Source organism: Tubulanus polymorphus, chromosome 3 (genome assembly GCF_964204645.1).
Source record: "Tubulanus polymorphus chromosome 3, tnTubPoly1.2, whole genome shotgun sequence".
In the NCBI taxonomy this organism is placed as follows: domain Eukaryota; kingdom Metazoa; phylum Nemertea; class Palaeonemertea; order Tubulaniformes; family Tubulanidae; genus Tubulanus; species Tubulanus polymorphus.
In genome coordinates, this window is record NC_134027.1 from 17,675,335 (window position 1) to 17,687,720 (window position 12,386).

The window sequence follows — 12,386 nt, forward strand, 5'->3', positions numbered from 1 at the left end:
GAGGAACTGCTATCACTATCTACACTTTCACCAGCATCGGTTTCGGATTCTTCCGGAGTCGGCGAACGCGATTCTTCGTTTGAACTATTGGAAGACGTTTCAGTGTTTGACTCGGCATCATCCGATGTGGCCAGTTTGCTACTGTCAACTAGAAATACAATATAAAATTGATATCGTATGTCGAAAATGGATGAAAACTGGCACTACTGATTTGCGTTCAAAACTCACCCTTTGCTGATTGTTGGCGAGGGGCTTGCGGTTTCGTCAAAAAATCTTCGAGTTCTTCTCTTTCGAATTTGTGACATGCGACTCTTGCAAAACATCAATCATCATTCTGGTCTGTTGGTGGCCGAAACACAAACCAACGTAGCTGAACATTCTGAAAAGCTAAAAAAGTAATACCGATTAGCAAGGTAAAAGAAATACTAAATGAAATTCGTTATTATGTATAAATGGTGAATTACTTTTTGTGAGCAGCCTGCTCTCCACATCTTGGCAGAATTGCACTGCTGAATGAACTTAAACGTCCGTGGATGTCGAGTATTAAGAAGTATAGCCAATGCCATTCCCATCGCTGGAAATACATGCCTGTTTTTGAGGCTACCACTGAAATAAAAACATATCAATATTTATCAGACTCAACGCTGGTTTTGCTCTAACACGTGTTTTTATAATTTACTTACCTTAAAACAGAATCGTTGAGAGGTCTCTTTAGGGAGACATATTTCAGACACGCGTAAAGTGTCGGAGCTTTGGTTTTAACGCAGTCTAATGTGTCGGCCCAAGAAAACGAATTTAGGTCTTCAATGGTTCACAGCTCTTTTGCCAAATGAAAATCCTTTTCTTCTTTCAGACGTTTCACCTCTGCCGCTCTATTTTTAGTCACAACGTTTATCATCGCTTTTTTCGCCGCACTCGATCGTTTGAATATGAATCTGAAGCCGTGTTTGTATCGGCTGTCTGCGATATATTTAGAAGCTCGATGAGACGCTTTGATATTTGAAACCTACAAAATATAGAAAAAATTATATACAAACTAATGAATTAGACTAAATTCGTTTTCATTGTATAATTTTTCGAACGATTTTTGTACAACGGAAAAAATTGTAAACATTAAATATTTGTAAACATTTTAAATAGATTACATAATTATGGTGCGAACACAGTCCCTCAGAGTAGTTTCTCAATATAAAAGGGTATCCAGGGCCGTCCCACGTACGTGCGAATACATTTGAATTTAAGGAGCCCCCTTCTAAATACGGCCGTGGAATTTTTCAAAATGCTTTGTTTGACGACGAAAAATGTACCAGATTTACGCGGGATTGTGATAATGTAGCTATCATATGGGTATTATTTAGCTATCGCATGATTACTCTAAGCTGAACAGTGTCGTATTTGATGATTTTAATATCGAAGTGAAAATCAGAATACACGTACATATGGGTTCATGTGAGTAATAGGGGTAATAGGCTTTCAGATCAAAGGTCGAACGGTCGAGCTCGTAAAAAATGAAAAACATAAAAATAATTACAATTTCTACTTGAATTACTCGTGAAACTCATAAAAATGAAAAATGAATTCTCACACGCTCGAATTTATTTTTCATTTTATGAGTTTCACTCCTAATTCAAGTAGAAATTGTAATTATTTTTATGTTTTTTCATTTTTACTCACCCGCCCGTTCAACCTTTAACCCGAAAGCCTATTACCCCTATTACTCTGAAAATATTCATATATATGAATAACATTTAAATCATTGAACTTCTAAAATCAATTTTAATAAAAAATATAGTATTAAAATGGAAGCAAATAAGTACTACTGCCCAACATGTAATATCGATATAGATAAATCCCAAAAAGCAAGACACAATAAAACTAGAACACATTTAGAGAATAAATTGAAACTAGAATATTTACAGTTATATTCAGAACAGTTAACAAAGGGAAAGAAATTTATTGAATTATGGAATAATGATCCAAATAATGAACAATACGTTGAGGAATTTGATATCAAGGAATCGAAACAACTTATCAAAAGCAGCGAGGAATGAAAAAGGATGACGTTGGTCGAAGAAATGGAAGAGGATTCTAAAATTATTAACCAATTTTAATAAAAATATGTATAATAAATGGAGCCGGAACAATCACAAGCTATAAATATAAACAATAATGGTGTAATAAATATATATCAGAAGACATGTTATAAGTGTTAAATAAATAAGCCATTTACAGAATTTAATAAACATAAAAAAACTAAAGATGGTAAAAGTTGTTATTGCAAAACTTGTAATAAACTATATAATAAACAATATCGAGCAAATAATCCAGAAAAATATAAAGAAAAAGATAAACAATGGAGAGAAAATAATCCAGAAAAGTGGAAAGTTTATAATAAACAATGGAGAGAAAATCACCCAGAATATATGAGAGAATGGAGAGAAAATCACCCAGAATATATGAGGGAATGGAGGGAAAATAATAGAGAGAATATAAACAATTATCAAAATGAAAAATATGAAACAGATCTAAATTTTAAAATGAAAAAATGTTTGATAAATAGATTAACACAATTATTCAGTAAAGACAGTCACTCATACACACTATCTAATTTACTAGATTGTTCGGATGAATTCTTCAAATCATGGATAATATTTCAATTCGATGATAAAATGAATATAAATAATTATGGTAATTATTTTCATATTGATCATGTGTTGCCTATTTCTAAATTTGACATGAATGATGAATATGATAAAAAGTTAATTTGGAATTGGAAGAATTTAAGACCTTTAGAAAAGAAAGAAAATAAAATAAAATTTAATAAACTAGATTTACAGTTATATTTAGAACAGTTAACAAAGGCAAAGAAATTTATTGATCAATGGAATAATAATCCAAATAATGAACAATACGTTGAGTCTTTAATGAGTGGTTAAAGAATAATAGATTTTAAATAAAATATAATAAAAATTACATACCTTCAACTATCTATTATTTCTATTTTAATTTTTAATATTTTCTTTTCAAAAAGAATACTTTATATTTTGAATAGATTCAAATAGAAATTCTTTAAATTCAAATAGCTAGTATCAGTAGTCAATACTAGAGTTCTTTAACTTTTACTATCTAGTATCATTTGAAGAATACTTATAATACTATTCTTATTAAATTTCTCTAATATAAATGTCAAAGAAATCGAGTAAGAATAATATTGATATTGAAAAGACATTAGATGATTTAGGTATTAGTGATAATAAAGATACAGTTGTTTCTAATTCTATTCAAGTTAATAACAATATAGATTATGAATACTATTTATATTGTAAGCACCATATAGAACTATTGATTGCCGGTGGAAAAACTAATGAGTTTTTAAATAGAATCATTACTTTTCAAGAATTAGATGCTATGAAACCCGATAAAGTAATAAAATATTTTAAGATTTATGAAGAAGCTCGATTAGCTAGAATAAATGATTCTATTTCAGATGGTATTGTCAAATGTTATTCAAAATTATGTAACCAGTTAATACCAATTGATGATGAAAATAAATTATATAATGATTTGAAAAATGACTATTTAGTTATGACTGAATTACAAAAATGGGTTGGATATGCTTCATTTCAATTAGGATCGGTTATGACATTGATTTCTACTGGAGTTATAACATTTTCGAATATCAAACCTATGGAATATAAATCAGGTAAGAACGAAACAGATGTACTACAACCAAACGTCGAAACAGAAAATGAATCAGAACAAAAATTAACTAAAATAAATGAGTGATGGCGTTGAGAAAAAGGCTAGATCCGAGAAACAAATTAAATGGGCAAGAGAATTAGGTAAAAGATCATCAGAATTAAAAAAAGCTAAGAAAAAGAAATTAACTGATATAAATGAATCACAGACTTTATCTGATGGTGCCGTACAGCACCCACACGGTGGTATTGATTCAAATAATAATCCATCTAATTCTTCTAATGCTGGAAGTAATTATAAATTATATATTACAATTGGATTAGTAACAGTTATTATATTATCCGGCGTAATATATAAATCAAAATTCAAATCTGATGATAAAGATGATTCCAATGACAATAAACCTATCATACCCGAAAATAAGTCAAATCATAAATCAAATGAAAATAAATCTAAAATATTATTAATGGATTAAAATATGATGAAAAAAGAACAATATTTGAGAGATTTATATTATAACCCAGAAAGTGAAGTATCATATTCAAGTGTTTCGGAATTATGGGATAAAATTAAATCTGATAAAGAAAAAATAAAATATAGTGAATTAAAATCATGGTTACAAAATCAACCAACATATCAAATCCACAAGAAAATGGATAAAACTTATTTAACAAGAAAAGTAATGGTTTCATATATTGACCAACAATGGCAAGCTGATTTAATTGATATGAAAAACTTAGAAGAACACAACAAAGGATATTTCTGGATACTGAATGTTATAGATATATTCAGTAGATACGCATGGAGTATCCCGATTAAAAATAAAACTGGTATAGAAGTTACAAATTCTTTCAAATTAATATTTAAAGAAGCTATCCCAGATAAAATACAATTTGATGAAGGTAAAGAATTTTATAACAAACATTTCAAAAAACTATTATCTGATAACGATGTAGAATATTTTTCAACACATTCAGATAAAAAAGCATCTGTTATAGAAAGATTTAATAGAACATTGAAAACTAGAATGTGGAAATATTTCACCGCTAATGAAACATATAAATATATCGATGTGTTAGATGATTTAGTTAAAGGTTATAATAATTCTAAACATAGTTCTATAAACATGAAACCTATACAAGCTAGAAAAGAAGAAAATTCAGAAATAGTTTGGAATAATTTATATGGTGCGTTTGTTACACATGATTTTGGAGAACCTAAATTTAAAATAGGACAACATGTTAGAATTTCTAAATATAGAAAAACATTTTATAAAGGTTATACCCCTAATTTTACAGAAGAAATATTTAAAATTAAAAAGATAATATTAACTAAACCATTTGTTTATAAATTAGAAGATTTAAAAGATGAAGAAATATTAGGTTATTTCTATGAACAAGAATTATCATTAGTACCAAATCCAGATGAAATAGAATACAAAATAGAAAAAGTATTGAAAACAAAAACTCTTAAAGGAAAAAAGTATTCTCTGGTGAAATATAAAGGATATGATGATAAATTTAATGAATGGATTTTATCTAGTAAAATTAAAAGAATAAATGAATAAAGATTTATTTATATTTGAACCACATAATATGTTAATAACTGGAGTTACAAATTGTGGTAAAACACACTTCATATTATATTTATTAGAAACTATTTATAAAAATCATTTCGATAATATAATATTATTCTGCCCAACTTATGAAATGAATGAAACGTATAATAGAGATATAGTTAAGATAAAAAAGTTTATTATATTAGACCCTAAAACAGTAAAAGATAATTTAGATATTTGTATTAAAATAGCATTAGATATTTATAAAGGATCTAATACATTATTTATTATCGATGATTGCGCAAATTTACATGATTCTAAAATTAGAGAAAGTGAGTTATGTTATTTAGCTTTCTCTGGTAGACATTTTGGGATAACAACATGGGTTTTAAATCAAAGATATAATTCAATTGTTAAAGACTTTAGGGAGAATATAAGATTTCTAGTTTTATTCTACAACAAAGATAGAAAATCTATGCAACAATCATTGGAAGAAAATCAAATTATACCTACTGAATTACATGATGAATATATGAATAAATTAAAAAATAATAAAGGTTCCAAATTACTTATGAGATTACAATTTCCATATGAATATAAATTTATAAAATAACTATTTGTATACCTATATATTAGATACCCTATTAGATATGTATTATATACCTCCCCTAATGTCTTTATTATCATTAGTAGGTTTAGTACTTTTAGTACATAAAGAATAAATCTTTATTTTATTAATACTTTAAAAATAAAATAGAACTACTAAACTACTAAAGATAATAAAGACATAACAAACACCATAGATTTATCATTACTGAATCAAATATATATAATAAATATGTGAGATAAATAAATCTATGATATTTATTACATCTATATGTGTTTTGTTATGTCTTTATTATCTTTAGTAGGTTTAGTACTTTTAGTACATAAAGAATAAATCTTTATTTAATTAGTACTTAGAAAAATAAATATATAAATGATAAATCTATGATATATATAATAAATATGTGTGATAAATAGATTTAATTATTGAAACAGTAATATATAAAATCCATCAGATGAATAAATATAATTATTGAAACAGTGTTATATATATATTTATGTCTTTATTGTCTTTAGTACTTTAGTAGTTTAAAAAATAATTTTATTCACTACTAATAAAATAAAGATTTATTCTATATGTACTAAAAGTACTAAACTACTAAAGACAATAAAGACACAAAGGGTATTATATTCATATTTTAAATTACTTTTCTGATTCTAATTCTGAAAACAATTTGCTCCATGCATCTCTTAATTCTTGCGATCTTCTTTCACCTAACAGTTTAAAATGATAACCATTACCATTCAAACCCTTAACCCAGAATTCATAAGTTAAATAAATATATTGGTTTAATTTGTCTTCACTTATATTTTTATATTTATTTTTTGCTTCATTTCTTATTTTATTTATAACATCCTGTGAAAAATCTTCATAACTGTAGTATTGAATTATTTCATCAAAGTTATCACTTTTATTATCATAATTATCATTAGCAGCAACTTTTTTCAATTCTGTTAAAAAATCTATATTTTTAAATTTTATGAAATAATGTATACTCCAATAATTATTTAGATAAATTTTTATAATCGTCCGACGAGTTTTTAGATCTGATAATACTTGTTTTGGATTATTTCTTACATAATCGATAAAAATTGATCTATATAATTTCCTATGATCATTATTTTCGATATCAAAAAATACACTTGGTACTCTATAAAGGATATTTAAATCAGCAGCTTTTATTGTATGTTCAAAAGAATTATCATGTTTAATTCTATCTTTAGGTAATACAACAACATTACACTTTTCACATATATTTCTTTCTATATTATCCAAATGTATCTGTGTTAATTTATGCTTTGAAAAATTACTACGACTTATATATTTATCACATTCTTCACAATATTTATCTTCTTTAACATTATCATTATCAATTTCACTATCATTATTCAATTCATTTAAAATCTTATTCTTATTTTTCTTATGCTTGAGTGAATTAAGATGAGTTGCCCAATTCTTATAACTTTTATACTGTTTACATACGTCACAATATTTTTCATTTGTCTTTTTTGATTCAATATCATATGTTGTAGAGGGTATATTATAAGATACATATCCTGTTACATCTTCTATTTTATATTCAATATCATTCTTATCTTCTATTTTAGGTTCAATATCATCTTCTATTTTATATTCAATATCATTCTTATCTTCTATTTTAGTTTCATTCTTATCTTCTATTTTAGGTTCAATATTATCTTCTATTTTACTTATTCTATATTTGAATTGATTAAAGTAATCTCCAAAATACTTACTGTATTCATCATAAGGTAATATATAATATATATCTGATATCATTTCACTTGGAGATTGTATTTCATATATTCCACCTTCCATTTAATATAAGATTTTTTATTAAAGTTAAAATTTTAACACATAACACTATCTAATTGTGAATTTACAATATTTAATTGCGCGTCAGATATAATATAAATGTGCATTTTAAAATTTTTGATTCCCTTTTTCTTTGTCATGAATAATTGTATTCCATCTTTAGTGTTCTGTAGTTTTTTTCCAGAACCATGTAATAAGTTATCCTCTGTTGTTCTAAAATCTAACCATAATGCATATTTATTACCGGTATAATAATCAATTTGATTAATGTTACAATCTTCAGATGATTTTATTTTTTCATTCATAAAATGTTTTTTAATTTCTACCCATTGATCAATCATTCTCATTCCTTGACAAAATATTTTATTTGCTATACCTTCGATAGTTATTTCTACTTTTGTTATTTCAGGATTATAATAATTATCAACATTTATTGCGCCATTAGTATACGTTCCAATAGTAAAAATATTAATATACCTTTAATAGATCTTCTAGGAAAGTTAATATTCTCATTAATTATTTCATCATTTGCATTAATAGTTACAGTTTTAAATTTATCAATATAATCATATAATAATGAAAACCCTTGATTGTATTGAGTTTGAATTATACTTGAAATATTTTCATTAGTTACTGTATCATATTCTAAACATATATTCGATAATTTATAACCCATATCTTTAACAACGCTAGATAATACAATTTCATTTACAGGAGCAAATGTTATCTCAAATATAATATCTTCTTGAATTGCGTATTTATATAAAGGTGCATTATTATTTATCAATTCAAAGTCTAATGGAATTTTATATTTGCTTCCATATATACTTTTTATCAATTTATCTACATCATTTGTTAATATTGCGCTATTAGCTTCTGATCTTAATTTATTTTGGTTTTCTGATTGAATTCCTTGAAATATCATATTATTTCTATTTTCTTTAGTTAACCATAAATCTTTATAATGTGAAAATAAATTATAATCATCTAATGAGAAAACTGTTTCTGGACCAATCTTTATTGTTAACTTTTTAATCAAATATCTTCCAACATTATCAACGACATAATTATTATTATTACCGATTACTTTTATATCAGCTGATAAATAAATACTGTTTGGAACATAAAAAGTATTTTGTGTTAATCGAGGGATTCTAACGTATAAAGTTTCATCGGGATTAATATTTGAAGGGTTATGAGTAATTATATGATGTGATCTTTCTGCTTTAATAGCATTAGATATTCTATGATTCTTCGAAGGATTTATATAACTCCCACTCATGTATTTAACAAAAAAATTAATTATTTATTTTTTGATATCATGGTTTACTTGATATTTTTTGATATCATGGTTTACTTGATATTTTTTGATATCATATTTACTAACCCAAAAATAATAGCACTTACAACTGTAATTAAAAATAAAATAATATGTTCAGCAGCAAAGTTAATAATGTTTCCTGCAGATTTCAATATAAAACCAACAATTGAAGCAATAACTCCTGGCAATGCTGCAGCAGATTTTTTAGATAGTTCCCATAAATATTTTGCTAATTTCTTTAAACCATCTTTAACTTTATCTTGTATAGAATTATTGCCTGGAGGTTTATCTGGTTTATTTGGAGTAGGAGTAGATTTCAAAGCATTTGATATTGCTAAACCAATTGTTGTAAATAACATAGTTACAGCTGTTAGAATTGAAAGAATTGTTATTCCTTCTAATTTAAATAATAACTTTATTCTGTCTTTTAATGATATTTCAGAATTTGGTTTAATCAACAAATCTTTAAAAATAACTTTTAATCTATTTATATTATAATCATATGATTTTAATAATAATTTAATTTCTTCTTTTTGTAATTCTATGTTATATTCTAAATCATCAATTTCTTTTTCTAAATATGCATTTCTTTTTTTAAATTCAATTTCTTCAATAACTTTATTATCTCTATCTAATTTTAATTGTTCTATTTCTTTATTTTTATCAGTTCTATCTTTTTCTAAAAATCTAATTTTAATATATCTTTTACTTTTTTCATGCGCAATTTTATCAGCTGATTCTTGCATACCTTTAATTTCTCTACGTGCTTGTTCAGGAAATGCTTCTAATTCATCATCAGTTAAATCAAATAATCCTTTTTCTAGTAAAGATTGTATTCGATTTATTCCAGTTTCAGGACCGGGCGTATCTAAAACACTAATCATATCTTCTTCAAATGAATTCATTGTATCCAGTAAGTTATCTAAACGTTTTCCTAATTGTAATTGACTTGAATCATTATCAATTTGTTGAGTTTCTCTTCTCGATGTTTCGGGTGTTGAAGATCTTAATTTATCTAATCGATTTGCAAAATCTTCATCAGTTTCTGGATCAACATCAGTAGGATTTGGATTTGGATTTTTAAATGGTGAATATTTGTTTATATCAATATTAGGAATTGGTTCTTCTTCATTTATTCTATCGATTGCATTCCATATAATTCTAAGAAATTCTCTACCACCTTTTGAACCTTCAATTGTAGATCTTGCTCGCATTCCAGGTTCAAAAATATTTTCTTGACCCATTCTAGATAATTGAATTGATACGGTATTCCTATTTAATTCAAGATTATAATACCATGCATCATTTTTAAATTCTAAATTATTTGTGAAATATGGGTCATCTTTAAAAATTTGTTCTACAACACCTTCAGTATCAATTTCATCTATTACAACTTTTGGTAATAGTTCGTTAACAATTGTATCTGTTACTCTAGATTTCATTTTATATAATTCCATAGGTTAATCAGGATATTTTTCTTGTTGTTCTACTAATAGTTTCATAAATTCTTTTCTTTCTGTTCTAGTTGAAATTCTACCACTTTCAGGAGCTTTTAAATATTTATATAATTTTTCACGTAATTCGGAATCATCATCATCATCATCATCATAATCATCATCTTCACCTAAATTAGTATTATATGCTGATTCATCATCATTATCAATATTAGTTTCTGCATCATTATAATCATTATCAATATATCCTTCATTATTATTTCCCATTTCTCCCATTTCATAATCTTCTACACCTTCTACATCCATTTACATAATAAAAAAATTAAAATTTAAAATATAATATTCCTCCGATTACAATTCCTATACAAGTTATAACTAATTTAGTATTTTCATGTGATTTATTATCATCATTTAGTTTAATTATATCATGTTGAATTTTATCAGTTTTTATATCTTCTGATGTATTGTAATCTTTTATTTTAGAATCATTAACCAATTTAATATTCTTAGTTTTAGTTTCAGTTGATTGAATGTGTTTTTTATTTTTTTCACCTTCCATTAATTTTGGAGCAGTAATAATCTTTTTATTTATATCATTTAACCCAAATGAATTTTTTATTGTCGCAGTTTTAATTAGATTATTATAACCAATTATATTTCCCATCTTCAATACTAAATCATTAGAAATAATTAATAGATTAGGGCCTATACAATAATTAAGTCTTACATGAGATTTATCTAAATAATTTTGATATCTTATAATGTTTTCTGGAATCGATCTATTTTTATCATTATGAATTGAATCTTCAAATAAAACTTTAAATTGTTTTTGTGTATCGAATGATGTATTCAAATTTCCAATTATCGGTGATCTTGTTTCAACTTGCGCACCTAAAATACAAATTAAATAAGTTCTAAAAGATTGATTTATTCTTTCTATACCTGATTTAGTAAAATCTTCACTATTTTCTAAAATAAAATAAACCCAACCATTATTGTTTTCTTGTTTTAAATTATCATAAAATTTTGGTAATTTATTGAAATTTAATGTTTCTAAATCCTTTGTTTCTATTTTACCATAACCTAATTTATTATTATAGATATTATAAAAACTATTAGCACTATGGGAAGTGCACAATATTCTGCAATCTTTCTAGGGCATGGAAGTGATCTTATTGTTCCAATTTTTGTTCTAAAATCAATTATTTATATCTATATTAAATTCATTACAAATCTTATAAAACTTAGATAAATTAATATTATTATCTAATTCTTTGAAATACCTAGATCCTGGTAAAGCGCACTCTAATTCATTTAATATTATTCTGATTTGAAAGTATGTATGAAATCTAAATAAACTTTGAATTAATTTATATTTAGAATTATTCAAATGATCATTCCAACTAATTCCACATCCTGTTGTTGCACAATAAACAGCAAAATTTAATTGATTCTGCCAATACTTCATATTAGATTTTAATAACCATTGTTTTTCATCTTTCAATTTTTTAAAATTAATTAAATATACATGAAATATATTTTCCATCTTTGCATTAAAATTATTAGTTTCAGTAACATAAATATATAAATCAATTAATGAATCTAAAACTTCATTTCTATATGTAATATCTTTATTAAAATCTATTGCTGGAATATTATATTTAATTGATTTATTATATTGGAAAGCTTTTGGAAAACTATCTACCATTTATATAATTAAAAAATTAATAATTTATTAATTCTTTTAATAATTTATCTTGTTCTTCAACTGTTATATGACCATTTAAACTTATTATATAATCTAGTGTATTTTTTAATTTATTAATTTCTTTTATATTAGTTTTAATTTTTTCTTTATTACTTTTTATATTTAATTTTGAACTTATACCGGTTAAAACACTTGAACTTAATCCT